The sequence below is a fragment of the Triticum dicoccoides genome, chromosome 3B, assembly GCF_002162155.2.
Source record: "Triticum dicoccoides isolate Atlit2015 ecotype Zavitan chromosome 3B, WEW_v2.0, whole genome shotgun sequence".
NCBI classification, from domain to species: domain Eukaryota; kingdom Viridiplantae; phylum Streptophyta; class Magnoliopsida; order Poales; family Poaceae; genus Triticum; species Triticum dicoccoides.
Window position 1 is genome coordinate 224,924,837 of NC_041385.1, and position 6,501 is coordinate 224,931,337.

At 41.6% G+C, this 6,501-nt stretch overlaps 1 long non-coding RNA gene across 1 annotated transcript; it reads left to right on the forward strand.

The window, feature by feature from the left end:
* The first annotated feature begins 30 nt into the window (after positions 1-30).
* LOC119275620 lies at positions 31-5,028 on the forward strand. Its single transcript, XR_005135808.1, has 3 exons — positions 31-866; positions 1,200-1,399; positions 1,599-5,028. It is a non-coding gene; the product is annotated as an uncharacterized LOC119275620 (long non-coding RNA).
* The last annotated feature ends 1,473 nt before the right edge of the window (positions 5,029-6,501 follow it).

Here is a 6,501-nt window from a genome sequence, read left to right on the forward strand (position 1 = left end):
TAGGAATTTTAGTTAGGGAACGAATAAGAAAACATGCTCAGCAATTGTTTTTGCTAATCTAATAAGAAAACATATTGTACGTGTCTATTAATTCTCTCCAGTTACAGGCTTTTGCAATGTTTTCGCTAATCTAATTTATGTTTGGTTTTGCCAATTTAAACGTGAATAGTTCATGTTAAAGCATAATAATAGCAGATGATATGCTATTATTTTTAGTTCACTAATATGAAAATGACAGCATAAAGAACAGTGGCAATTGTTCATAAGTTTTCATAAGTTATGCAAAATTCAGCATGATGTCGTATAAATCTTGACAAATTAACATCGCTGAAATGATCAGATTTTTCTATCATCACCAGGCAACTGCTGATAGGTGATTTCATGTTAAACACGCAGTTCTTGCCACATATATATCGTAAACTACCAAGATATCCCCCCTACGAGGTTATTTAGAAAATGGAAGCTTTCATTACCCCTAATATTTTGAATTGCTTTCCTATAATTTTTGGCTCGCAGTACTAATACTTCATATATTTCATCTTCGGAATTGTACGTGTGACTAATGATGTATTTCATCATAGATGTTCAGTAGAATTCATCCAACAGACTCTTAAGTAATCTTTCCAAAGTATAGATATTGATCCTTGTATAAATTTACTACTTAGAAATTACTCATAATTTCTCATCATGTTCTTGCTCTTAGCGGGTGATCAACGCACGGGCAAATGTCGCGGGACAGCCGAATATGAGTTTCACTCGGAGAGCTCGAACTTCTCCATCAGTGGCCGCAGCTGGTGCGGAACTGACGATTCGATCTAAATCAGCCAGTACTTGCCCTTCTGCTCCATGTCAAATTCCTTCACAAGGTTAGTTCGCCATGGTGTCCATAGAACAGTGTTGATCACCCCTGCACGCATATCACAAACAGAATTTGGGGATCGAACATAATTTTTACAATGTATAGTTGCAAAGTTGAAACTTTAAACCGAGATCCCTACATATATGCCTGTTATGTGTGTGTGATCTAGAGTTGTCAATGGGGCTTCAATCTTCAGAAAAGTAGAGTTTCTGAAGTATGTTTCCAAACAGCTATGTCACACTTCTTTTTGTATAGAGCATGGTTAACTTAACATACGGGTGTTACACGATGTTGTGAACTGGACTCATCAAGTTACTTAGATCTGTTCTGTGTATTCTAGGAAAGCAGCTATGACAATGCTACTACCTCGGGGTGCAACTCAACTAATTTAAAGGAGGAGGGATGTAAAACTGCAGAGCTCAGAACTTGGTCTTGCCAAAGATCGTTCAGTGATGAAGGAGACTATCCAGACAAGGACAATCGGCCTCCACTAACCGTACCGGTTGGACTGGTGTACAGGAATGCTTGTGCAATTCTCAGGTATAGGAATTCCTTTTCCATTAAACATTTTAATATTAGGGCAAGAAATGGCTGAGGAGTAGTATTGGAAAGATTGATCTGACTAGCTTATTTTGGCTCCGTGTGCTCCTTGGCTCCGCTGCCGCCACTCATCCCCGTCGTCGTCACTGTCCCATGACACTACCTGCCCACTTGGCTCCTCTGCACGCGTGGTCCTAAGGTGTTCTATTGGCTGCCAAGATTGAGGACGTGTACGCACAGAGCTGCCACCGGTGCCAAGGACACGCTATCCTCCATGTCGCCGGGAACGCAGGAGCACACGACAGCGGCCGCAGCCTCATGTCCATCGATCGGTCATGGGGCGTTCAATTGAGTATGAAATTCCTACTCGGCCTTTGGTCCTTCGGTCGATATATTTTCATGTTTGTTTCCCAGGCCTTCCTGCTTGATCTTGGGTGTTCCTGCTCGATCTGTACATCACTTCACCAATTAAGTTATTAACCTGGTAGTGTCAGCCTATGAATATTTCCTTAGCACATCAGTATATCAGTAATATGAAATTACGAATGGGCCTGTTATATGGATTACAAGTGCTACCATGCATCCATCTGCAGTTTTTTTTACCAACAGATATGTGAAACAGTACTTGTATTTCTTTAGATCATCAGTATATCAGTAATATGAATGGGCCTATTATATGGATTACAAGTGCTTCCATCAATCTGCAGTTTTTTTTTACCAGTAGATATGTGGAACGGTACTTGTATTTGTGTTTCTACCATGTTTGGTGCGATTCACTGATCCCTTTGGTTTACTGAGAAATTATCGGAACACTGCCATCTAAGTAATCAAATATCATGTCTTATAATTATGTGAATTAGTTCAGCTAGACCAATCAGGCTCTTTCAGATCTAATAGGTACTTCTGCTCATGCATCAAGTTGTCGAATAAAGCATGCTGTCAACAGTATTGTGGTGCCGGAGTACTAGCTCCATGGTGAGTAGTTGAATTTTTACTGATAATGGAGGCAATTCTGTGGTTAATTTAAAATGACAAGGATTTGATGTATTCACTCCAGACATGTGTCTGATTTGCAAATAGTTGATAGTGTGTCGGATGCATATATTTTTCTAGGTGCCACCACCATCATCAGGTTCTCCATCTTCTAGATCTCACCCTTCCATGCCGAGCATCTCCCTTGCCTCCTGTCGCTGCAGTTTGGGGGCACTGACCTACCAATCCCCGAGAGGCTCACTCTCCCAGCTCTCCAGATTTGAAGCTCTCCATATATATATATATTAGTTACTATTCATCACCCAGGGTGCAAAATAAGTTACTCTTCACCCGAGGTAATCTTACGATCGCTTCATAAATAAATTACATATGGAATACAAATAGTTACGTTCATGTCGATTCACTACGTAAAATTTGGCATAAAAAAATATAGATCATATGACCAGAAAAAATGCATTTTATGTATATTTTACACTATATTTTTACGTGTGTAATTTTACGTAACATAAAATATTTTTTACAGTGATTACATTATTTTTTACGTTCTCTTATTACGTATGAAAGAAGACAAAAATTTATGAAACGTAAAATTATGGTGCATTGATGTTAAAATAAAGGGGGTGAAGAATAACTATTCCTCATCGAGGGTGACGAATAGTCAAAACTATTTATGCATCCACCACCCGATCCTCATTCTGAATTTGAGAAGAAATTGATTTAACATCTGCTCTAATGTTCTTTGTAATGTCGTAGTACTTCATGTGTTATGAAAGTGTGAAATGCCAGTTGTCTTCATATGCAAAAATATAATGGAAGCTATAAAAGTTATTTTTAGTTATATGGATTAGCTATGTCAACTATAAATGCAGGTGTCTCCATGGTGACAACTATTATAACAGAATATGTGAAGATATTTGCTGCCTGGATGAACAATATAACTCTGTAGCCCACTATAACTTAATCAGCTTATAAGGTACAACTTAATTAAGATGTCGTCAATAACCACTACTATTTTTAATTCGCTTGCATCATTTGTTATCTAATAGAATGATAGAAATAGAGGGTTCCCAGTCCAAAGGAAGGATATGAACACAGAGTAGCTAAAGTAGAGGCATAGAACTGCTAATTATCATTGTTTTATTTCAGTAGGATTGCTTTTGAGATAATAAATGAGCTTAGTAGTCCCGTCACAAATTAATTTACGTAGTCCCTCCGTTTTTTTTAGTCCGCATATAAAATTTAGTCAAAGTGAAACTTTGTAAAGTTTGACTAACTTTGTAGGAAAAAATATCAACATCTGCATTACTAAAGCTATATGATATGAAAATTAATTTAATGATGCATCTAATAATATTAATTTCATATTGTGAATCTTTATATTTTTTCCTACAAACTTAGTCAAAGTTGACAAAGTTTGACTTTTACCAAATTTTATATGCACATTAAAAAGAAATGGAGGGAGTACTCGATCTTTTCATGCAAATCTCCTAGATCCAAGAGTTTCAGAAGAAATATTATGTTTTCAAGATTATTGATCTAATTAGGAATACGTGAATGAGATTACTTGGATAGTATTCATATATTTGATCTGGTGATGTATGGTTATTATGTGCGTCTCTTGACTTTATTTGTATCTGTACATGTTAGATTAGTTCCTTTTCGGCCACCAGAACAAAATAAGCTCCTCAGATCTTTTGATGTTAAAATTTTAGTGGCTTTACACAACTATATCATTTTGCCCACCAAATTGTTCGTCGTACTTTAGTAATTTGTTTGTTTGTTGGCGTCCCTTGATAAGATGTAGCCTCACATGCATGAAAGTGGAGAAGCTGTAGATTGGCATGTCCAAGTTTGCAGTTTTTCTACATCAGACTGCTTCCACGGAGGTCAGATAAGAGGGATTGTCAACCCATGAAATGTTAAATTCTGGACGCACATATGTATTATTTTTCCAAATACATTGTGTGTCAAATTCTTATTATGTGTGTGTGTGTGTGTATATATATATATATATATATTTGGATACTGAACTAATTGACGTAGGGAATTCGAGAGGCTGGAGTTAGTTGGTTGCAGAAGATAGAAAACAAGAATTTTCCAACGCTTAATAAGGTGGGAGACAAAGAGAGTGAGACTAGAACATGTATGCCTGTTGCAACGCACGAGCAAATATATTTAAGGATTACAACTTCCGTGTCAATTACTTGTCTTAGATTTATTTAGGTATGGATGTATCTTGAACTAGGGCTACAAGGAAAAAGGAGCAACACTTGAGAGGAAGCGAGCCAAAAAATTGATGTCCTGGTGCTATCTTTCAAACTATGGTAGTTGCTTTTTCCATGTGATCGTCTAATTTGGTCCTACTCTAATTTTTGGTTTCCAGGGACCGAGCAAGAGGCGTCACTTATATCCAAGTTGTTGCAAGGTGCCTTCCATCCTCAATGGTAAATCAATGAATGTTGATGTAACCAACAAAAAATAGGAATATAGATGTACTGTGGATGTATATGAGGTGATTCATGTACCACTAAGGATTACTTATTTTCAGATGGCACATGCTGTGTGTGCTTACATGTGCTGTGTGTGCTTACATGTAATTTGATATGCACAATCAGAAAAAAATTATACATGTGAAATTGGATATGAATTGCATTCATAGGTTTAATCGGAAAAAAAGATAAATTAAAAGCCCGTGGCAACGCACGGGCATTCTCCTAGTAAAATTAATTGTCGGGTGGTTGGTGCGACATATGTCAAAGGATGGTTAATCATCGTGGGAGCTAGTAGGACGTCGCCGGTGCCTGGAAACAGGATAAGGCGTAAACATGCACGCCGACGCATCTTACCCAGGTTCGGGACTCTCCTAGGAGGTAACACCCCTAGTCCTGCTCTGCGGGGTCTCCGCATGATCACTAGATCGACAAGTAGCTACAAGTTTGCTCCTTGAGCTGTTCGGCTAGAGGAGGAAGAAGGGCAAGGCTAGCTCTACTCCTCTCTCTATGTGTGTGTGTAATCTCTAAGGGCTGAACCCTTTGCATGGGTGCCCTGGGGTGTTTATATAGGCCTACCCCCCAGGGGTACAATGGTAATCCGGCCGGGTGTAGGCCCGGGCCGTCAGTGTCTACGGTCGCCGGCTTCTCCGCTGACTACTGGGGCCCGCCGCCTGGTGGGTCCCGCCGGGTGCCGGGCTATCGATCGACAGGTAGGGCCCGTCGCCTGTGGGCCCTGTCGGATGCTCATCACTGTAGCCCCGCCCCTGATGATGATGGCTTGGTCGAGGAGAGCGTGTCTACAGTACCGCCACATGGCGGGCGTTCACTGTAGCCACACCTCGTCTTAACTGGTTAATGGCGCACAAACTTCAAGGGAGGGGAGGGCCGGCTGCTAGGAGCCGGCCTTCCCCTACGCCTACTGGTCTGGGCTTGCCGCCTTCTGTTATCTCACGGACAAGTAGGGCCCGCTGCCTGCGAGCCGTACCGGCAGCCCGTCGTGGAAGCATGGCTGCTCTACCATGGATGATGTCACGGTCAGCGTGGCAATAGTGCCGCGCCGGGCTAGAGATGGCCGCCCAGTACGTTGCACTGTAGCCACGCCCGTTCCAGGATTCGGAGGTGGCAGGTTGCACTGTAGCCACGCCCCGTCTCGTCGCCGTTATGTGGGTGCAAAGGTGGGCCGCCTGCTAGGAGTCGGCCACTTTGGTGGCTGCCTGCTAGGAGTTGACCCACTCTGGGGTCGCTCTTTGGGCCTTGCCGCCTTCCTGCAGCTGGCCACTTGGACCAGCCGGCCATAAGAAGGCGGACCTTTGTCTTTGATGCCTGAGGGGCGCAGCCGGCCCCAATGTCTTGAAATGCCATGGGGAGTAGATAGGGCTACCCGTGGCCATTTACTCCGACATTGATCATGATTTACCGTGTCCCCGGTTACAGACAACTTTCGAGCTACTCTTCTGAGAATTGTCAGCTTGATTTTTATTAGCTCTTCTTGATTAAAATTTGATGGGTTGAACCAAGGGAGTATGAACTAACCCAGGTACCAAGTACGGTGTGGATTTCGCCGGCTAAGCATGTGGAGCTGGTCTAGGGCAGCTGTGTGATGTAGTGGCCCACTAC